Raw genomic sequence first — 24,472 nt, forward strand, 5'->3', positions numbered from 1 at the left:
TTCAACTTCTTTTTTAAATTTTACATGCTGCCTAAAAGATCCCTCTGTTTTTTTCTATTCCACAGAGACATCATCTGTGTGAATTAAAGGGACAAGGAAGTACTATGAGTGGAGTTATTAGTGTACTAGAGTTAAAAATAGAATGGAGAGATGTGTTGAGTTCTGAAGAATGGAGGGTGGTTGCTGGATACTGGAGAGGACCTAGTAGATTTGAGGAAAGAAGTTAGAGTAGCAGATGCCATAAATGAATTTAACAAAAGAATTGGTATAAAAAAATAGTCAAATACCAATTTGCAACAGTACTTAGAATATAAAAAAAAATCAGGAAATGACTAATCTGTTCCTAAGAGTGGTTTATATTTAAAAAGTCGAATTACCTTGTGTATTTTGAATACACACTGCTTAAGAGTAACATGTAAAATGCTTGGAAGTATGCTGTACACTTAGAGTAAGTCCTCAGCAAATATTTGTTATTTTTATTAGTTGACAGCTATCTTTCTAACTGTGATTTGATGATAAAGATACTCTTTAATTTTTAAATTAAAATCTTCTAATTTGTGATATTTATAGTGAATTATTACAATACGAAAGTAATCAAGTCAGCTCAAGTTCATCTGGTATGGAACTATACATATTTCTTCATGAGATAACTTGACTATATACCTCAGATCCAATGAAGTACGCAAGTGACTATACGAGGAGCTTGATTTAACTCATCTCTAATATCTAAAATTAATTATTCCTCCAAAGCTGTACTGTACTATTACATATGATAGCACACACACTTTGTATATATAGTATATACCAATATATCTACTATAAAATAACTCATTTTGTATTTTTCTGCTTCACACCTTTTAATCAAAACCCTTGCCTCCTTTTTTCTCCTTCTGTCCAAATCCTATCTTCTTTGATTGTTTTTTGGTGGTGGTGGAAGGAAGGTTAGCATATCAGTCACCTAGCTTTTTTATTTTTTAAGCTTATAATTTTGTTTCCCCCTTTGTTCTGGCCTCAGTTCATGTGATCTCTTCCTCTTCTAATACATACCTGTGTGTAGGAGTTAGTTATATAAGTTAAATGTTGACTTACCACATTTTCTTACTGTATATCAAGCTGTGTTTTATTTTGTTTCATTTTCACATTATTCCTGTTGTCTCTCCAATCAGATCATAAACTCTTTGAGGGCAGGGTCTGCCTGTGGTCCCTGGTAAAGTATTTTGCCTGGAGCAGGCTCTTAGCAAGTGTTAGCAAGTGTTTGCTAATAACTTATGCGGCTCATCTGAACTAGTTTGAAAAATAGCTCACATTTTCACAAACCATAAAATTCACTCTTTTAAAGTGGAAATGGCAAAATTTAATGGTTTTTTAGTATAGTTGCAAGTTACACAACCATCATCACTATGTAGTTTCAGAACATTTTCATCACCCAAAAAAAGGAACACCCCAGGCTCATTAGTGGGCATTCCCCATTCTTCCCTTACCCTAGCCCTTGGCAGTCACTAATCTACCTTCTGTTGCTATGAATTATTTAAAGAAATTCATGTAAGTAGAATTACACAGTGTGGCCTTTTTGTGTCTGGCTTCTTTCATTTGGTCATCCATGTCATAGCATGTATCAGTACTTCATTCCTTTTTATGATCAAATAATATACCAGTGTATTGCTGTACCACATTGCACCTAACTTTTTCCAGTTGATGGACATTTGGGTTGTTTTCACCTTTTGGCTATCGTGAGTAATGCTGCTATAAACATTTGTGCACAAGTTTTAGTGTGGACATACGTTTTCAGTTCCTCTGGGTAGATACACAGGAGTGAGATTTTTTGGTCATTTGCTTCTGTTTGACTCTTTGAGGACCTGCCAAACTTTTCCAAAGAGGCCACATGATTTTTACATTTCCATTAACAACATTAGAGATTTACAGTTTCTTCACATCCTTGCCAGTACGTGTTGTTAACATAAGAGTATAGCCATCCTAGTGGGTGTCCAGTATCTCATTGTGGCTTTGATTTGCATTTCTCTAATGACTAATGATATTGAGCATCTTTTTATGTGCTCATTGGTCATTTATATATTTTCTTTGGAAAACTGTTTATTCTAATCTTACAGTTCTTTAATTGTAAGTTTTTAATATATTCTAAGTACAAGTCCCTTACCAGATGTTTCACAAGTATTTTTTCCTTTCTGTGAGTTTTTCATTTTCTTGATACTGTCCTTTGAGGCACAAAACTTTTTGTTTTGATAATGTCTTATTATTTTTTCCCCCTTGGATTGCTTGTGCTTTTGATGTCATGTTTAAGATACCATTGCCTAGTCCAAAGTCATGAAGATGTATACCTGTGCCTAATTTTTGCTCTTACATTTCAGGTTAAATTTTTATATACGATTTGAGGTAGGGATTCAACTTCATTCTTCTACATGTGACTGTCCAGTTATGACATCACCATTTGTTGAAAAGACTATTCTTTTCTCATTGAATGGTGTGACACCCTTGTTAAAAATCAGTTGAATGTAAATATACGAGGACTCTCTTCAGGACTCTCAATTTTATTCCACCTATCTAGGTGTCTGACCTTATGCCAGTACCACACTGTCTTGATTACTGTAGCTTTGTAGTAAGGTTTGAAAATGGGAAGTGCAAGTCCTACAACTTGTTCTTTTTCAAGATTGTTTTGGTGTTCTGGATCTCTTGAATTTTCATGGGAACTTTAGGATCAACTTGCCCATTTATGCAAAATAGGCAGCTGTAATTTTGATAGGGATTATGTTGAATCTGTAGATTAATTTGGGGAGTATTGCTGTCTTAAGTCTTCCAGTTCATCAGCATGGGATGCCATTTCATTTTTAGGCCTTAATTTCTTTAACTGAAAATATTTTGTAGTATACAAGTTTTGTGCTTCCTTTGTTAAATTTGCTCGTAAGCATTGTATTGTTTTTGATGCCATGAAAATGGAATTGTTTTCTTAATTTAATTTTAAGATTCTTCATTGCTTCTGTATGTGAGTACAGTTGATTGTTTTAAAAATTTTGCCCTTGACTGGTTTGGATCAGTGGATTGAGTGCTGGCCTGCAAACTGAGAGGTCACTGGTTTGATTACCAGTCAGGGCACATGCCTGGGTTGTGGGCCAGGTCCCCATTTAGGGGTGTGTGAGAGGCAATGGATAGATGCCTCTCTATCTGTTGAATTAAAAACCCTCAAAAATAAATAAAAATGTTGAAATTTTTATTAATTTATTTTTAGAGAGGAGAAGGGAGGGAGAAAGGAGAAACATTGATGTGTAAGAGACACATCGATTGATCAATCAGTTGCCCTGGCATGTGCCCTGACTAGGAATCAAACTGGTGACCTTTTGGATTGCAGTATGATGCCCAACCCGCTGAACCACACCAGTCAGGGCACAATTGATTTTTATATATTGATTTTGTATCCTGCAGACTTGCTTTGTTAGTTCTAATTTATACTCCTTTTTCCTACGGACAGTTTATGCTTGTTCTTCAGTAAGGTTCAGGCTGCCCTTCTCCAGACTTCGAAATATTTACTACATGCAAACAGTAGTTACAAGATAGAATTTTTCCTATTTGTCCAATCCTTTGTGACTTAAGAAAACTTGTGCACATTTGAAAAGTAAGATTAGATAGCTCAAAAGAAATGTTGTGGCCACATTATGTCAAATTTTCATTTGGTGCTATCTGGCCATAGCATTGGATTAAACATTGAGGAATTGTGGTTTAATATGTAAAGCAGTTTGCTTTACATGCAGTAAGGACCATTTCAATTGTTTGTTGCAGGAATAAATAAATGCTTATGCTAACAATGTATATAGGGATGCAACATAAATTCTGTTGGTCAGTAATTTCCGAAGTCTTCATCTTACAGTAGTCAGTAACTGATTTTCAGTAGTCTACCTGGAAAGCTTGAATTGTCCAGGGGGGAATAAAAAATAATGATTAATAGAGGAAGGTAAGAGGGAATTAGAAACAGAGGAAAGAGAGGCAAGGAGTCAAAATTAATAGCTTGAATTTTAGTAATACATGATTTAAATAGATATATCTGCTGATTAGGACCAAAAGAGGAAACAGTGATAATTTCCTCAAGTTTTAACTTCTATTTTTTAATCTAAGTCAGAAATGAACCTAAAATTGAACCAGTCCCATTAGCAATTAGGAAAATAAAGAGGTATACTATAGCTGGCTTTTGAAGTGTTCTCTTGATCATCAAAGATTAAATAAGTCCAAAACTACCCTAAAAATATGCTTATTTAATAAGTTTTAGCTTTCATTCTCATTAATGTTGTTTTTACCACTAACCTGCGTATATTATAATAAATATAAAAATAGGTAGGGGTGTTCTCACTGCTCCCCTTTTAATTTTTTTAATCCTCACCCAAGGATATGTTTATTGATTTGAGAGAGAAAGAGAAACATCGATTGGCTGTCTCCAGTATGACTGAAGGGGCATGGTTTCGAGGAATGGAGCCTGAAACCTTTTGGTGCACCGATGGCGCTCCAACCAACTGAGCACCTGGCCAGGGTCGTGCCTCCCTTTAAAAAAAAAAAGAAAAGGATTTATCAGAAGCTTTTGCTCCACCTTATACAGAAGCTTTCTGTATAAGGTGGGGCAAAAGTAGCTTTACAGTTGTTCATGTGGAAAATAATACAATAATTAATAAATGGTAATGCAAGAATAAACTGTTTTGCATACTCACAACTATAAACCTACTTTTGCCCCACCCTGTATGTTTTCTATTTAAAACTCAAAAAAAAAATCATGGTGTAGATATCTGCATTTCACAGGTGAGGCAATTGAAATTGAGGAAGTCAAGGTTACAAAGCTTAAAAATGGAGGAAGGAGAATTTGAACCCATGTTTTTTTTGGTTCTAAAAAACTGGTCTGGAACTCTTGTTTTGTTTTAAGATTTTATTTATTTATGTTTAGAGAGAGGGGAAAGGCGGGAGAGAAAGAGGGAGGGAAAGAAACACTGATCGGTTGCCTCTTGCAGCACTCCAGCCCCATTGGGGTGGGCTGCAACCCACTCGGCATGCTCTGACCAGGAAATTGAACCCTTGACCTTTTGCTTTGCTGGACAGTACCAAACAACTGAGCCACACCTGTCAGGGCTGAACTCTTAATTGCTTTATCAATACTGCTTCTCCATTCCCTTTAAAGAGCTTGCACACAGATTGATATTATTATATATAGTACTCCTTGGACCCTTAAACTATAAATAAGTATGAAATAAAATTTAAAGGAGAATTTTTAAATTGAATTTTTTTTACTTCAGAAAAATCTCAAATCTTTGTTTTTGAAAATCAGATAAAGTATTTGCCCATTCATTTAATGTTGCTGCGTTACCCAGTTGTCATAGTTTCAAACATTTCCTTGGTGTCCTTACTTTGGAAAGTTGGCTCTTGAAACTCATTGGAGTCAGGCTTTGGGTCCAGAAGCTCATAGACACAATAAAAGAGAGTCCTGGGAGAGCTCCTTGATTAATTTTAGGACAAGAAGTTATAGCTTAAAGAGAGAGTTGGTAAAAAGTTTAGAGGAGTAAAATAACTCTGAAGATGTGTGTTGAACACTTCTGTTTTACCTTAGATTTTACCAGCATAAAAAAATAACAAGTGTAATTTAATTGCCTTATAGGTACTTAAAAAATAAGTATTGTATTTCTTTTCAGTTGATCCTCTGCGGAAGCTTTATATCATTTGCTTGTTCTGTGTTATACCTTTCTTGGCAAATATCTCTTTCAGTGAAAACATTTGTATTGAGTTTTGAACAGTAGGATTTGGTAGAAAGAAATTTCACCAAAAGAAGTCATCCAGCACTTTGATGGTGTTGTGCCCTTTTAAAAATTATAGGTTTAAAACAACTGATAATGAACTGCCTCCAAATGATTGTTTTTTAAACCTTGGATCAGAGACATGTTTGACTTCTGATTCTGTGAACTTTTTTTCATTTTTAAGCTTGAGTTACCCTTTCTTTGATCGATTATTTATTTTTTCATTTCAGGATACCTCTTTTTTTCTTTTCTTCTTTCATCAATAACTGCAAGTCTCTTTTTTCATGCTCTTGAGAACACTCCTTCCAGTGTATTTTAACTCTTTATTTTTTACATTTTAGGGCCAAAGTGAATTAAGGCTTTCTACCTGAATTATTCAATATTACTTCTTAAGTATACATATACACAGTTTAAAATCCTCAAATAAGTACTCAAATATTTAAGATCAGTTCTAGATTGTATCATCAGAGACTTTGCTGATAGAACAGGTGTAGTTTTTCAGTACCTTTTGGGGGGGGGTATTACAACAGACTAGTTCTTAATGCCTTAGTTGATGAATAACATTATCATTTCTTATACTTTGTTTATAGAATCTAGAAGGAGCTAAGCAGAAAGGAGTTCTTTCTGTTCCTTCTTTGGGGTTTAGAAAACAGAAAAATTGTTTACTTATACCTTTAATTGACTTATTCTTAATGATGATGATAGTAATAGCAATACTGGGTAATACAGGGTGGGGCAAAAGTACATCTGCAGTTTTTTGTATGGAAAATAATACAATAATTAAGAAATAGTAATATAAGAATAAATTGTTTGGCATACTGACAACTATAACCCTACTTTTGCCCACCATGTATTTATTGAGCTATTTCAAATCTTGCGTTATTTAATCCTCACTGCAGTCCTTTGACTTATACATATGTTATTCCCACTTTACAAATGCTTAAAATGAATGTGACTCACCCAGGAGATAAAAGAGAGAAATACTGTAAGCAATTCAAGGTTGGCAAAATTAAAATGAATGCATGCTCCCTCTAAATTCAGTTAGATTCTGAGCTCCTTAAGGTCAGGAACTTAATATCATGCTCAGATTTATTGCTTTATTTCTATTTTCTAATACAGCATTTGAGCATTACACAAGTGCCAGGCATATGGTATATGCTTAGTTTTCTTAAGTGAATAAATGTGGTTGTCAGAGACTCATTCATTAGTCTTAGTCATGAACCTTGTAGTGGGAATCCATACAAATCTCATTCACAGTGCATAACTTACTCCTTTTGGGGGGGACTACTGTTTTTCCCATTTCTGTCATGGTACCTGGCAAGTTACTTATTTAGTCTTCAAGGTCCAACATAATCTCCTGTTTTCTGTGATGCATTTTTATCTTGTTTAGGCAGGATTTGTTGTTCCCTTCTATCCCCCCCCTTTTTTCCCCTTTAATCTTTATTATAATACTTACTATGATTATCTTCTTCCCTTAGCTTGGGAATCTTTGATAGGTCAGGAGAGGGGGCAGTGGTGTACTGTGTCTTACTCAATCTCAATTAAACTCAACATTAGGCACAGTTTCTGGCACTTTAGATGCTCACTAAATGTTTGAGCTGAATAAATTCATACAAACAAGCTAAAAACAGACTTTTAGGTGAGTGGTAAGGCACTTAATTCAATGTTGCCATTTCTTAATTACTGACATTTGCTTTGTGATTTTAGGCTACTCCTTAGATTATAACAAATCATTAGGCTGCTTTCTTTCACTAGTACTAATAATTGAGGAGTTACTAAAGCATCTCAAGATTGCTACTAGGGTGTTTTTGTTGGTGGTGGTGTTTTTTAAGTTCTCTGACATTTTTATCCTTAGAGGAAATTTTTTTTTGTAAGAAAAGAGGATGTATTATAGATAAGCTACATGTCCAGGAATGAACAAGTTAAGAATTTGAGTATAGAAAAGAGCATATTAGTTTAAATTTTAGGATCCTTAAATACAGGGTATAAGTTGGAATTATATCTGCTTCTATACCACTTGGGATTGTTTATGAGGTTCAGTAGAAATAATATAGGAGTGCTTATAAATAGGATAGTATATTTGTGCAAAAAGAATTTTATTAAACTATTAATAAATAGGAGGTCCCCCATATCTACAGTTTTGCTGTGGTTTCAGTTACCCATGGCCAACCTCCATCCTAAAATATTATTTAGAAAATTCCAGAAATAAACAATTTAAAAGTTTTAAATTGCAAACTGATCTGAGTAGTGTGATGAAATCATGCACTGTCCAGCCCATGGCATGAATCTATCCTTTGTCCAGCTTTTCCATGAGGTACATACTATTCTCCCATACTTTACATAAAAATGACCTTAAAGCTCAAAAGTAGAGATGCTGGCATTTCAGATGTGCCAAAGAGAAGCCGTAAAAATGTTTGCTTTGTTTAATTGAAAAGGTGAAAGTTCTTAATAAGGAAAGAAAAAAAAAATGTATGCCAAGGTTGCTAAGATCTACGGTAAGAATGAATCTTCTATCTATGAAATTGTGAAGAAGGAAAAGAAATTCATGCTAGTTTTGACTGTCTGTAAGAAGGTCAGTAGTAACCCAATGCTATGTCACAGTAACCTACATCACTCACCTCACTTTATCTCATCACATAGGCATTTCATCATCTTACATCATCACAAAAAGAGTGAGTGTAGTCCAATAAGATTATCTATATTTATATAACGTTTATTACAGTATATTATAATTGTTCCATTTCATTATTAGTTACTGTTAATCTCTTACTGTGTCTGATTTATAAATTTAACTTTATCATAGGTATGCATGTATAGGAAAAAACATGGTGTATATATAGGGTTTGATACTATCTGCAATTTCAGGCATCTACTACGGGGTCTAGAAGCATAATTTACTGTAAATTAAATTATTCTTAGAAATTGTTTTAAAAAATACTAGTTATTATTGCTATGTAACAAATTACTCCAAAATTTACATCTTAGAACAGTAAGCATTTTTATTGCACAATTCTTGTGGACCAGAAATCTGTGTACAGAATAGCTGGGTGCCTGCTAAGTGACAGTCAAGGTATCAGTGGGGGCTGCATTCATCACAAGGCTCAACTAGCAAATGATCTGCTTCTAGACTTACTCACTTGGCCGTTGGTGGAATACAGGCTTTCACTGGTTGTTGGCTGGAGTCCTTCATATGGACCTTGCTATTAGCACAGCTCAAAACATGGCAGCTGACTTTCCATAGAGTGAGAGGGTGCTCATGACAGAAGCAATAACCTCAGAAGTGACATACCATCCCTTAACCTCAGAAATGACTTAATGTTAGAAGTGACATGGCGATCACTTTTGTGGTATTCTGTTTGTTTGAAGCAAATCACTAGCTCCATCTTACACTCAGAAGGAGGGGGTTATGTTATGCAAGGGCCCAAGTACCAGGAGGATGGCATCACTGGGGGCCATCTTAGAGGCTGTCTACCACAGTGCCCTCTGGGATTAGTATGAGGAGTTGAGCATTGCAAAAGTTAAAATTTAACAAAAGTAAAAGCATAGAGCAGGGTTTTTTTTAATTACTGTTAATTCATAAGGGTAAATTGTCAGCCAAGAGCAGAAATACGTAGTTGGTCAGTAGTTATTTGGAAAAGGTTATAAGAAGTGAGTTGAATAATATATCAAGAGAAATATTGCTACAAAGTGTTCTTCCTGGAGTAAATTCACCTTTCGCTATATACTTTTTATTTCTGTGTTGGTTCTGATATAAAAGTCTTTTCCTGTTTAAGGGAGATCCACTAATGGAAGATTCTTGTTTGAAGATTTAGGGCTTAATAATAATGAGTGATTGAACAGAAAAACCTGCAGTTTGATTATTATTAAGGTCAGGGTTGGACTTGACTATGGAATACCTTCTTCGATTTTGTTTTTTTTTTATGTGTGAAGAGCAATTTTTTAATGCTTTTTTCTTAATCATTCTTAATGGGGAGTGTATGTGACATACAAAGAAAACTTTAAAACTTTGAGAAAGGCAAATAGAGAAACTTTTGAAGATTCCTATTCCTAAGTTATTTATTGATCTAATATATTTTCAGTCAAAATTCAGTGAAATGTTGGGGAAACTTGAAATAATGTTTCTGTAATTTTTCAAAAAATAAATAGTAAAATTCTGAAAACTGTTAATGGGAAGGGGAGAACAGACATGCCTTATTTTACCATATGTTAAAACATATAATAAAGCTACAATAGCTATATCACTATACAATATATTATAATAGATAAGTCATTGAAACAGAGCAACCCTAAAATAAATCCTAACAATTTGTCTCTGCAAGTTAAATAATCAATATTATACTATCTGTAATATATTTTATATAATATCTAACAAATATAAAATATGTAAAAGAACTGCATCTTTAGATCTCCCAAAATAATTTTAAAAAATGAAAGTGATACTGATACTAAATTTTGTGACTCTGTTTTAAGACTAACTTTAACCAGAATGTATTTTATACTAAGCATGATCTTGGGAGATGTTTACATAGTTCTTCGTCTTGTTAAAATCATTGTGTTGCGTTTATTAGTTTTTTTCATTAAGACTGACTTTTTTGTATCAAACTATTAATGCAATAGATTTTTAAAAATTATTTCTGCCTGTGTTCATTGATTGAATCAACGAAAATAATCAGAGTCTTGGTGGCTGCAAAGTTTTTAGTGTGCTATCCATTCTGATTCCATTTCCAATAACAACTTGAAAAGTTATTCAGTAAATAACTTTTTTGGCAAAGTGAGATATCAAGGGAACGAGGTTCTCCCTGATTCTGCTCCATAAAGCTCCAGGTTATGTTCCAACAAGAAAACTGCTTATACTGGTAAAGCGATTTAGGGGTTAAGTCTTCCAAGTCTCATACCCTGGCTCACAGCACAGAAGGATGCTGTGCATTCACAACAAGGCCCATATAGCTTCATCAGCGGTCTTAAAATTATCTTAGAAGCTGAAGCCGATAGCCATCCTAGTTAATCTTTTTTTTAATGTAGTCTCAGACCCAGTGTTTTCTCATTTCCTTTTTAAAAATAGATTTTGGTTTACTTACTGTTAGCGGCTTAAAATTGTTGATTTACTGAAAGAAGTGGGATAAAAATTTGATCACAGTGTGTATGGACTTTTTTCCTAATAATTTTCCTTGAAGGTTAACCACCCACATTGATCAAATATTTTAAATTATTTAATTAAAAACAATTAATTGACTTTGTTGCAACCTGAGTTTTTATTTTATCAAAATGTAGTTAACTTTCTCACTAAATCTTCAGTAGAAAATGCAATTAATACTTAGTGATTTCTAAATCTGAGTATTGGAGAACAGGGCACATTGAAGTGTGCTAGATTTTGAATATTTTCTAGAACCTTAACTCTCATGTTCTTTGAAGGAATGGTAGCTTTATAAGCACTATCTTGGCATGGAAAAATTGATCCACAAAAAATAGGAATGAGTTTCAAAGTAGTACTAAAAATGCTATGGTATATTTCTTTGCATGGTGGTTACTGGTAGGATGTGGATTCCACCTATCTGCGGATTCTAAAGTGGCAATTTCCAGTTTGGTACATGTTAAAATCATCTAGAGGGTGACTTTAAAAATCTTAATTTCCAGCCTTTTAATTCCTTACAGAGTCACTATTTTCAGGATGTCACCCAACATTAAGTACTTGTTTAAAGTTTTCCAGGTGATTAAGTTATATATATAGCCAAATTTAAGAAGGACTGCTGAGGGATGCTCACTGAGCATCTTTTTTTTATTGTAGAATGTGATCCAGTACATCTGGAAGTAGGGTCTGAGAGTCTTCATTTCTAACAAACTCCCAGGTGGTGTTACACTCCTCGTCTGTGTTCCATGTTTAAAGTAGCAAGGTTCTAGAATACTAAATTGCTAGACAGACTTTAGTTGTTGTGATGTCTTTATTCAAAAAGAACTTTATTCTTGGTTTTATAAGTGCAAGATATTTTGTTAGGTGAATCCCATAAACTTTTTTATCGTCACAACATCCCTACAAAGTGTAATACAAGTTTAGTGTGAAAAAATCAGTTAAGTGATAAGAAGAAAAATAAAATTAGGTAGCTACCTGAAATTAAAATAATATTTATAGATTTGTCTAAACACTTTTGAAAGTTAAAGCCTTCAGAAGTGTTTTATCATATGCATTCTCTCACCTTAGGTAAAGAAAATAAAATATTGTGAAAATTGTAGGAGCAACATGACTAAAACTAAAATACATTTGCTCAGAAAAGACCATAAGAAAATATGCCCAAACATACTGTAGTTACATTAGGGTGACAAGATTATAGGTAATATCCCCTTTTTTCTATAGTTTAAATATTGTTCATATATTACTTTAACAATAAAAAGAAAAAAAGCCTTAGAGTTGTCAACAATGCCTCTGAAGAGCAAGCCTCAAAGATAATAACTAAATAAGTACTTGACAATTCATATGAAAATCATCAAAGTTTCAGTGGAAAGATGAAAAAAGAATTGTTTACACAAATGAAAGTACAAATTGTGAATGAACAGTTGAAAGTATTTTTAGAAATCTAAACCAACTTTGATAAGGCATTTTACATGTAGCCTAGTAGGTACCTCCCTTTCCAACTAGTATCCAATGGTAACAAAGCACAGCAAAACCATTGTGCAACCTTTTGAAAGGCAATATGAGTAACACAAAGAAAGACTGTATTTAATATAATTGCTATAGAATACAAAATTGTTATATACACTTCAACAGCTACTATGTTAAATGTTTGCATACTGAAAGAAATTTTTTAAAAGTCCTTACTTGAGTGTAAAGAGATGAGATTACATCTCTTTAGTATTTGCTCTAAAATTCTTTAACCTCACAGATTGTCTTTTCAACTGAAAAAAAAAATCAAGTATGTTTGAATTAATATATGATAGTCCTCTGGCTATGGGGTAAGAGAACCACATTCTATATATTATGGATGTTTAGGTTTTATTTTTGTATCCTGGTCCTCTTCAGTCTATTTTCTATAGAAGTTTTGTAAATCAGAAACGAATCTTCATTGAGATTTGCTTTTATATTTTCTGATATTAAAGCCATCCTTTTTTTATTCAAAATTTAATTGAGCTGACCTTGTATGTGGTACAGTTATTGTACCTACTAAATAGGGAACATAGCATTAGAACCACAAGGAAATTATAATTTAAGAAATAGAAAGGTATTAAAGATTTTACTTCAGAAGTAACTAAATAACTTTGGACATCTTTTAGAAAATAATCTGTAAATTCTGGTTTCAGTTTCTTTCCAGTATCCAGGGGTGCATCCAGAATAGCACAGCCTCTGCCAAACATGTGCATTAAATCTTGGAGAGCAAAAAGAGAAGAAACAGTCTGTACCACCAATGAGCCACAATAGTAAAAACTTTAAGCAGAGAATTTCAGGAGTAGTTAATCAGATGCAGGTTCTTTAGAAACTTGAAGCCTTACCTAAGGAAAGGAAGTAAAAGAAAAGAAACATATACTATTGCAGATACTTCACAGAGTTGTTACTATTCTCTGTCTTTACAGACTTCTTAAAACTGAAACTGAGCAGCATACCCCAATTATCCACTCTTGTTATTTCCCAGCCAGAGGTGGGTGAGTGCTGTTGGCATTTTGGGCAAGGCATTCATGGTGCCAGACTGCTCAGTGGTTTAGTGTCCCACTTTGCCAGTTGCAAACCTTAGGTATTATGAATACCAATGTCCTCACAGTTTTCTGCATATGTTGATGAGTACCACCTTCCATTAAGAATGCATTGGTCTAGTTTCTAGAAGAATGTCAGTTAGCTCTTTTAAAAAGAAATATATTTTATTCTGCCCTGATTGGTGTGGCTCAGTTGGTTGGACATCATCCCAGTCAAGGCACTTGTCTTGGTTGTGGGCCTGGTCCCCTATGGGGGCCCAGGCAACCAATCGATGTTTCTCTCCCCCTCTTTCTCCCTCCTTCCACCTCTTTCTAAAAATAAATAAATAAATATTTTTAAAAGTAAAAATATATTTTATTCTTTTGGTGTTTATTTCATATTATAGTGTTTAGATTGAAATTTCACATTGAACATGAATGGTAAGAATTAGGATTTAGTGCATTAAAACAAATATGAGGGATTTGGGTCTTCTTTTTTCACTCTAACAGTTGATAGCTTAGAGTAATGCAGAAGAGTACTTGCTACAATCTTTATAGAGGGTAATTTGCACTACTACGTCAATCAGAATTTAAAATGTACATGACTATTTCTCATTAACCTCACTTGAAGAGTTAATCTATCTTATAGAAATCTTGACATAAAACTCACATTTTATGACGTGCATTTGTGGTATTGAAGCTAAATAAAACAATTAACCACCAACAAAAAAATACCACCTATCTAAGTGACTGTAAGTAGTGATTAAATAGTTTGTGTTACATACTGTATACCTACTTTTTTTAAAAAAGGAAGTAGGGCTAAACAATATGTTATTACAGGGAAAAAAAGCAAATGAGAACAATATTATTAATATGGTCCCAGTTTCGCAAATAAAATGTGTGTGGGCATGCACGTGTGTATGTGTGAGGCATGGAAGGTGTTTTTTATATTGTTCAAACAAATATATTAAAAAGGTAGAACCCAGGTTTTCGAAGGTAGAGAAAGATGCAATAATACATTCTTTGTTTTTCCAGAACAGTTTGTTCTTCTATCATTTAACTTCATTTCCTCCTTTTCTTCTTTTAGACAATCCAATTTCACTTAATAGAAAAGGCTTTCTCTTGAATCTCTACACGAAAAGTCTTTGAAAAAGATCTAACAACTAATGGGACAGTAGGTGGCACTATCTTCATGGGGACTCTAGGCTCAAAATTTGTCACGTTTTGACTATTTCTCTTTTTCCTCCCATGTCTTCACTTCAGTTGTTGGGTCAACCTGGAAAGCATATACCCCATATGTTATTCCTTTGTTGTTCTGTTTTTTACCATAGCTCATATCCTCATGACTTTATGGTACTTTACGGTAGCCTGTGAAACTGGTCTCATTCTTTCAGCTTCAGCCTATTCCATTTCCATGCCAAACAATGTCTTCTAAGCATGTGACAGTAAGGTTTAGTACTATATTCTTAAATGTGCTCGCAATAGCAGTTTTGTGTTATGTAATTCCAGCTGTGAACAGTATACCCCAATAAAAATGTTGCTTTTGCTATTTGTACCTCTTTACAAAGAAATAAACTTTTCTAGGAGAAGAGGACATTATTATAGTCAGGATTTAAAATTGATATATTTATGGGAAGAGCTTAGCTTGCATGGTGAGTTGTATTTTAGGATTAGAATTTCTGTAATGAAAAAGTATGTCTGCGCTTTAAATATCTTAAGGTCTTGGTTTATTTTACTCTTTTGATGCCATTCATCTTCCCTCTGAGAAATGGTCAGCTAACTAAGGAAAAAAAAGATTTTGTTATTTTGAACGGTGTCTAAGATTAGCATTGAGTGAAAACTGGGATCATGGTGAAGCTTGCTCAAAATTGGTCAGGTGTCTTCTTGAGAGCAGGGATTCCCGTTTAGAGAAAGTAGCAAAGATGGCAAAGAAAGCACTTTGAGAGATATTTACAAAACTATACTCATCAGATTCTAAGACGTATCTCACTTATTATTGATTCTCCCTTTGAGAGTCAGTTTTAACGAGCTATTGTTACTAAAGCAATGTCATATTCCTCATGTGTGTTGGGGCAGAAATTAATTTAGAATAGTTGCCTTAGAGAAAGTAGTTGGCAATAAACTATGATTGTGCCATTCACACTCATGCCCAAACCTTTCATTTCTTAAAGGCTTCCAGCTACCACCTACCTGCTCTAGGAAATCTCCCTGATTTCTTTCCAGCCTTTCCCACTTAGGAATAATTTCTCCCTCTCCTGAACTTTCTTGGATCTTGTTTATGACCCTGTGCTTTTCTACTTACCTATAATTATATGTGTACCTTTTTTAAAAAACTACAGTTCTACACTGGAAACTCTTCCTTGAGCAGGATGCATGTAACTTTTTTTCTTGTATTTCTCACAGTACTTAGTACAACTTCTTGCACATGGTGTAGAGACCAAGCAAATATTTCCTGATCAAACTGCTTGTTTAGTTTACATTGGGAAAAAGTTAATGAACTTTAGATATCATTATTCTTCTACTCCCCATGAAATGTTTTTGCTCCAGAGGAAAACGGCGAAAATTGTAAGGATGATATCCAGTGACTAAAGTTAGGAAAGTAATATAACTGAAAAAAGCATCAAGCACAAGTCTAGAAGTGACCAGGTGTGGAATCACAGTCAACTTTGTAAATCCTGTAAGTGATTCTGGGTTTGAATGGTATTCTGTTCTTGAAAGGGAACCATGGAAGGATTTTAAGAGGTGAATTCCATCAAATTTATATTTTAAATACATTAGTGTGATACAATTAGGAAGAAGATCTATCTAAAGATAGTAAGCCTAGAAGATGGGGCCCAATTAGGCTATTTAATCTGTTGTAGGAAAGAAAAAAAATCTTAAAGCTCTAGAACAAAGGCAGTATGATAGAGTAGAAGAGGATGGATGTAAGAAATACAGATTAAATTGATGTCTTTTTGGTTCTTATTGATGTGGGGTAAGGCAGAGGTGAGTGTCTTGACTAGGCTTTAGAGATTGGATGAAGTGCTGATAAGTTAGAGAAGGAGTATGGGAGGGAGGAAAGTAGCATTAAGTTTTGTGGTGGGACACATTTTGAGCTTGTTACATTTGAATTGTCTGTAGGACAGTCTGTTGAAGATGTCCAGCAATTAGTTTGTTATATAAGCCTCAGGAGACAGGCTAAGGGAGAGGTCAGGACTGAAAGACATTGGCATGTGGGTCCAAATTAAGAGTGGTTAGTATTTGCCCTGGAAAGTTTTGTGTTGTAGATTTTAAAAATACCCATTCCTTTTTCAGTGATTTCTGTGATATCGTCATTAGCCAAGATTTGTTATGGTTTACTTTCTATAATTTTTTTCATTATAAAAACAATCTCTTATTTTTTTAAAACATTTTTTATTTATCGATTTTACAGAGAAAGAGGGGTGCTACCTGGCCAAGGCCTAAAAACAATCTTTTAACCCGAATCTAATCATGAGGGAAAAAAGCAGTTCAGAGTGTGGAAGACTGCAGAACAATTGGCATTAACTCTTCAAAGATACCATTGTCTTAAAAGATTAAAAGCAGGTTAGGGAACTCTCCTAGGTTAAAAGACACTAAAAGAGTCGAGATAACCAAATACAGTGTGATCTTTAATTAATTGCATGATCCTAAATTGCCCCTGTAGAGGACGTTATTGGGATAATTCAGAAAAATTGAGTATGGATTGTATGTTAGATAATTGTATCAATTTTAAATCTGTGACAATTTATTGTTTAGGAGAATGCCCTTTTTCTTACAGTGAAGTGTCGTAATGCAGCTAAGGTAGTTCAACATACAAACGAGTATATGTGTAGAGAGAAAGGGATAAAACAAAAAAAGGTATAAAAGAAAGTGGGTTTGTATTATGAGAGTTTTTTTAGTTATGTAAAAGTGTATTTTTATAAAAATCTCTACTTAATAAATTTTTTAGTGTGGTTGAATATTAAAAGTTGAATAAGGTTGTATTTATTACATGTTTGTTCTTTTCTCCATTGATTATGGGAAATAATTACGACAGTAAAGCAACTGTTTTATCATGGCATTCTTCTATTTGAAACCAAGCCCACTGAGTAAATGGATTTGAATTATTATGATCTATGATTAATAAACCCTTATTAGAATAGGGTGGGTTGACATTACATACAGTCTTACCACAAACAAGATTTATTTTCTTTCACATTACCTATCCCAACAGTTTGTCAGGGAGGAGATCTGTGCTACTTCATAGGTCAAGAAGCCAGACTCATGGAGTTTCTGACAGTATATAAACTGTATGCCTGGAACTTTAGGCCTCCACAATGACCATCACAGGAGAAGAATGAGCTGGAAGGTCTTCCATTGGCTCTTAAGTATTTTAGCCATGAAATGACACACGGTTTATTTTCACTCATAGCCTGTCAATTAGAACAAGTTCCATGGCCCTGCCCTATTGGTAATGGACATGTGGAGAGCACGTGGATGTTTGGTGAACAGTAAATGTTTGTCACCTTTTGTAGTTCATCTTAAGAAATATTGAGGGTAGATAGATAGATAGTTTTTGAAACCTATGGATGATGGCCATTGTTGCCATAATTCAGCGTGTTAAAAACTGGGAAAATTGCCCTGGCTGGTGTGGCTCAGTGGATTGAGCTCGGGCTGCGAACCAAAGGGTCGCCGGTTCGATTCCCAGTCAGGGCCCATGCCTGGGTTGCAGGCCAGGTCCCCAGTGGGGGGCCATGTGAAAGGCAACCACACACTGATGTTTCTCTCCCTCTCTTTCTCCCTCCCTTCCCCTCTCTCTAAATAAGTAAATAAAATCTTTAAAAAAAATAACTGGGAAAATTTATCACTTTTAGTGCTGGGATTGGCTTATTATTTTTATATTAACTATTTCTCACATAACCCATTCTTTATTTACCACCTTCAAAACTATATAATAAATATAAACTGAATTTGAGGGAAGTTTAGTAATTTGCTCAGTTTATAGAGTGTATTATTTAGAGAGTTTGTAGGCTTTTGAGATTCTGCTTTGACATTTTAATTTTAATCATAGCTACTTTTAAATGCTAGTTTACCCTAAAACTTTATTGAGATTTTTAAAAAGGGGTTTTCCTCAGGAAGTTTTTATTTTTCTTTTTAAAATTTATATTTACATTTAAAATGTACTTCATAGTATTTTTCAGAGTATGATCTATCAACCACTTCTGTATAACCCTGTTTACAATCATTCTCTTATTGTTTGTCATTTAGTTTGACATTTCTCAGAGATATAAATTCTAATGTATTTCTGAACAAATAGCCAGTGTTTTGTTTGTCTTAAACACATATAAAATGTCTACATAGATTAATTAAATTTATATAGCTAGCCTTTGGTACAATTTATATTTGTGAGTTATGGCTTGAAATTAATTTTTAGTATTAAAATTTTAGAACTACAGGCAATAGAAAACTTCTTTTTGAATAATTCATCTTAGGATGTTTGTTCTAAATCTATTGTAGGCAAAATCAGTTAACTAGACTCTTTACCTGACTTGATCCCTTTTCCAACTCTTTCTACATACTTCTCTTTATCAAGTTAGATAAATTATAGCCCACAGCTCTTATTAGATGAGTTCTGAGTACAGGTACAGTATAGTCCTTTTGCTCCAGTAATTCTTGATGGGAGTTTTATTTTAAAAATAATACCTTAAGAAAAAACACTGAAGCTTTATTGTAACTTTAGAGTCAAAGGAAGAGAATTAACATTTTAATATTAAGAATGCATAAAGGTTTACAAGCTTGGAACAGTTTATTAGCTCGGTAACTTTCTTTAACTTTTGTTCAATTATAGTCCAAAGAGGATTTAAAAAAAAAAAAAGCCACTCCTAGCATCTCTCTTAAGTGGTTTCTGACCTTTGTGGTGGCACACAAGAATGACATAAAACTTAGCACATAGTAAGTCGTGCGTGGTGACACATGCCGAGGATCTCCAGGGCTGCCTTTATCTTTTGCAGAAGGCAAGCTACACTGAACACAACAGAAATTCTTTGCATTTGTATCAGATTCCCTAAGGATCCATCTATTAGCTTATAAGTCAATGAAATCATATTTCATCATTTATTGTGAGCACACAGAATAAAAGGAAGTGCATCTGGTATCCATTTCTTCACCACATCATTATCTCCAATGAAAAAATACATGAGGAATGACTGCACTCAGTTGTTGCAAATGAATTGTCACTGTCATTTCATTTGTGGTAATTTTCCTTTCTTTTTTCCCCCAAAGATCTATTTCCTGAAGAAGAGCAAAGTTAGTGAGATATCTTTTCTAAATATACTTTATACAAATTTGAAGCTTCCAATAAAAAGTAGATAATGGCTCTCTGGAAGTTTTCCGTATTACAAGTTCATTTAGATGTTTGGATTTGTTTTTCTGGTAAGTTAGAAGATAGCCTGTGTTTTCCTTCCTTTTTTAAAAAAATATTTATTGATATGAGAGACATACAAACACATTGATTTCTTGTTTCACTTCACTTATCTATGCATTCTTGTATGTGCCCTGACCAGGGATTGAACCCGCAACCTTGGTGTATCGGGATGACACTGAAACCAACTGTGCTACTTTGCCTGAGCATGACCTGTGTTTTCAAAGTTACTTACTAAATTATTGCTTTAGTTAGAAACTGATAGCTTTCTCTGAAACTTTCAAAAATACAAGTAAGCACCCGGCCAAAGTAAAGCCATCTGCTCACTTTTGTATTGGAAATGCCAGGGTATTTATTTAATACCAGTGTTTTACTAAAAGCCCTAAAAATTGTGGGCACAATTGCATTCCACAATGGGTAAAGTAAAAATAGGAAAGCTATAACTTCAGAATAAAGTACCACATTCATACATTTCTCTCTCACATTATCTTTATTTCTCTTGTTTCACCATGTGCTTTTATAAACTTTATTTTTACCCTTATTTGAAAAGTATGTTTTTGAATATATCCAGTGATGAAGTTTACAGTACTTACTGCAATAGAAAAGGAGCTTTTGATTTAGTAGGCAAAGTTGTTACGTGTCAAGTACATGCCTGGGAAACTAGATACTTTCATCTGACGTACATTTGTTTACATAAGCAGAGCATCCTCAACTTTATTTCTAACATAGCTGTGGATCCATATATATGATGAAAAAGCTTCTGATGACATTGACATACAGATTTTTGTTCATTAAAATGTTCACAGGAATAGAATTTTCAGGTACCACACAAAAAGGTATAGCCATCAACACTAGGCTTAATACTTATTTAGCCAAATGCAGACCTTAATGTACCTATCTTGGATATCTCTCAAAATTATTTTATAAATCTTATTGTTAGGTATTCTAGTTTCTCTTATGAATTCCAAAATATATTGTGGCAGGGAGTTCATATAGTGTTGTGGTAAATGACTTGGATCCCGAAGCCAGCTTTCCTGGGTTTGAACCCCAGCTCTGCCACTTACTAATTGTGAAACTTTGGGTAAAGTGGATTGTTATAATTTGAAACTCACTGAAGTTTGTTTTATGCATTTAATGTTAGTACCATTTTGCCATTTCCAGGATACAGGCTGTCATTTTTTTAGCTATTACTTCAGGCAGCTTTTGACTTGGGGCAGGGAGATACAGATATTTTTTCAGTGTAACTATTGTACATTATACCCCTAACTTCATAGGTAAAAAGAAGTTTGAAAGAGAAAGAAAAAGCTTCTCAAGTGGCACAAACGCAAATGTTTTCAAAGATTAAGGAAAGGCATAAATTGATGGCAATTTATAAGCATTCTATCAATTTTTCCAAGCACTTCAACAAATAGCCATTCTAAAGAAAAACATTAAGTAGTAACACACAGATGATACTCCGTTACGGTGAAATCATACAAGTAGACCTTGAATGCATAGTGAGCAAATTGTTTTAGGATACATGTGACTCTCAGCTTTTCACACTTGATTGTGTAAGTTTAGAGTTACTGCTTTAATTTTTTATTAGGTTGAACTTGGGAATCTGTGTTGACTGATACTCTTTTTTTCACATTAAAACACATTAATGTAGAACAGGAAACAATGTTCTCAAGTGGTAATTACAAGACTATTTCATACCTGTTTTGACAAGTGGGCACAGCATACAATTGTGTGCCACAAAGCATTTCGGTCAATGACGACAGACCAGGTATATGACGATGGTTTACCACGTAGCCTAGGTACGTAGTAGGCCATACCATCTAGATGTATGTTAAGTACACTCTGTGATGTTCACATAACAATGAAAGCATCTAATGACACATTTCTCAGAACACAGCCCCTGTCATTACATGATACCTGACTGTCATACATGTTCTTTGCTACGAGTAGCTATTTATTCACTGGCATCTTTAAGCCCCATCTTTGACTGGGGCTTTGCATCTCTTTTTGTTTTACATTTTTTTCCCCTCAGACTGAGCTTATTCTCTCATTTTGAAGTACTTTGACTAGCTTTTATAGTACTTTTGGGAAAAGTTTCAATCATAGTGTTTAATCATAAGGTTTAACCATAATGTTATAATCAAACTTTGAAGATGTTTAAGCAATACCTAGACTCAAATAGAGGTCTGTATTCTCCAAACTCTTTTCTAAATACTTCCATAGTCACTTTGTTCTCCACTCATTTTTTGCTTTGCTGCAGTTATCTTTTGCTCTTCCTGTTTTGACCCTGCCATTGGGTATGTAAGTTACATTTTTCATGTGTCAGGTTTAACTCATCTTTAAAAACACTCAGATTCTTTTTCATTCCTTAACACCAAATAATATACTTAAATTCTCTTAGCTGATTTTTTAGTGACTTCCTACCCCTTCACACCTACCAAGAGAAGCTCATTTCCATAAGTATATATTGCTTCTGGTTTGAATACTATTTTGAAAATGGAGTCAGATATGTAAAAATCTAGGCTAAAATCTAAAAACTAGCAAAATTATCATTAAAACCATAATAGCCTGGTGGCATTAATTCTGTTATAGTAGTCCCACCAAAGCAAAGTAAAAAAAAGATAGTTTTACTTGGAACTGTCTTGTAATACTGTGCCTGCCTGCTTCCTTACCATTCCGTGAAAATGTTCATTCTTCTACTGGGGATCATTTTCTTTATGTTCTTCCCACAGAAGAATAAAAAGCGATGATTTAGGACTCAGGATAAATCCATATTGTCACTTTTCCAATTTTGTAGTCTCAAAAAAAATTTAGCCAGGATTTGTTTGCTTCAGTTAGGTGAAGGATAGCTAGTTGACCACTCAGTTAAATCCTATAGTTTATAAAGACATTTTAATAAAAATTCCAGGTTTCCAAAATGAATGTGACCAGTACAGAATTGCTTAATGATTAAAAACTTTTTGTTTAATTTTATATTGTTTTGATAAATTATATTTAATAAAAGGAAACAAGAAATGATTAATCATCTATTGTTGAAATACAGTGTTTTCCTCAATATGATTCTTTAAATACAGGGTGGGACAAAAGTATATTTACAGTTGTGAGTATAAAAACACAGTTTATTCCTGTTTTATTTATTTATTTATTTATTTATTTATTTTCCTCACCCGAGGACATTTTTTTCATTGTCTTTAGAGAGAGAGGAAGGGAGAGAGGAAGGGAGAAACATCGATGCAAGAGAGAAGCATCATTTGGTTGCCTCCTGTATGTGCCTGGACCGGGATCAAACCCGCAACCTAGGTATGTGTCCTTAATGGGAATTGAATTGCAACCTTTTGGTTACCAGATGATGCTGCGACCCACCAAGCCACACCGGTGAGGGTGTATTGTTATTTATTAATTATTGTATTATTTTCCATACAAACAACTGTAAATGTACTTTTACCCCACCTTATATATAACCAGTTTCTATTACTGCCCATTTTTTACCCCTCTGTTTTTTATGTAATGACCTTGAATTTTGACCCATTTCTTAGAAATTGGGTCTTTATTTTAATTTCTGTACTCTTGTCTCTTACCCTAAACTTATCTCTTAGTTTGATTTTTGAATAAGGAAAATCATGCTATTCACAGTACAAGTTATAAATCTCATTTTGAGGTTACCCAATTTCAGAGAACATTTGTAGAAATTTTTGAATCACAAGAGCTACATGTGAAACAAAACTCAAATTTGATTTTCTTTTGGCCATTAATGAATATTATACTTTTAACCTAGAATGAACTGTTGGAAGTATCAAGTACACTTCTAATTTCTCTGAGCTCACCCTGGCTTTTTGACTATGGTATTTGGGACTACTACACAGTAATAATATAAAGCCTATATTTGTTTTTATTTCAGAAATTCTTGGATTTGACTTTCCTACTTATTTTATGAAATTGGGAAGGTAACAGCCTCTCTGAGGTTGATTTACCCATGTATATCACCTGATTTATAATGATAGAGTTGTTATGCCTAAACTTGATAATTTATGTACCATGGCAATTTTGTTGAGAGGATAAATGAAATGTAAAAATGCAGACCCCTGGAAATTTGTTTACCTTTCCTTACCTTACCTCTGATAAAAGGGGATTTTACAGTGTGAATGATGATGGGACAGGCAGTATGTTTGTAGATTTGGACTACAGTTTTCTTTTCCATTACCTGTAAGTAGTTTGGGGTATTTTCCATTAATATCACTACATACAGTTAAAGAAAAATACATTTTAAAAGAAAGATTTGTTATAACTGAAACAATTAAAGCTTGCTTTTGAGGGCTAGTGATGCTGTTTTCTGAGGTAGAAATTTCAGTTCCCTTCATGAGTAAGTTGGGATATTTTCTTTCCTGGTACCTCTTAATTTCGTAACTAGGGTAATGTTTAATTTTTTGTTGGTAAGTAGTTATTAAAGACTAATTATCAAGATTGATTTCAGAAACTTAAAAATATCTCACTTTTATATTTATTTTTTCTGTTACTTGAAACATAGTATTTGATTACATACTTTACAGTTTGAGTATTCTGATAAATACTCTTGCAAAATTTCATATCCTGGAGAAGCCTTTCATTACTTATGACTTAGTATTTAGTCTTAATCTTAGATACG

General features: G+C 33.8%; 1 protein-coding gene across 6 annotated transcripts in view; it reads left to right on the forward strand.

The window, feature by feature from the left end:
* NIPBL (NIPBL cohesin loading factor) overlaps nt 1-24,472 on the forward strand; it is a 182,737-nt gene that overhangs the window by 16,339 nt on the left and 141,926 nt on the right. The window contains exon 2 of one of the 6 annotated variants that reach the window (XM_053914377.2): nt 23,026-23,130. The exons of 4 other annotated variants lie outside the window; for them this stretch is intronic. The gene's annotated coding sequence lies outside the window, so the exon portion shown is untranslated. Of the gene's footprint in view, nt 1-23,002; nt 23,131-24,472 lie in introns of all 6 variants that reach the window. One more of the 6 variants, XM_053914380.2, reaches the window with a different exon arrangement.

The sequence above is a fragment of the Desmodus rotundus genome, chromosome 1 (assembly GCF_022682495.2).
Source record: "Desmodus rotundus isolate HL8 chromosome 1, HLdesRot8A.1, whole genome shotgun sequence".
Taxonomy (NCBI): domain Eukaryota; kingdom Metazoa; phylum Chordata; class Mammalia; order Chiroptera; family Phyllostomidae; genus Desmodus; species Desmodus rotundus.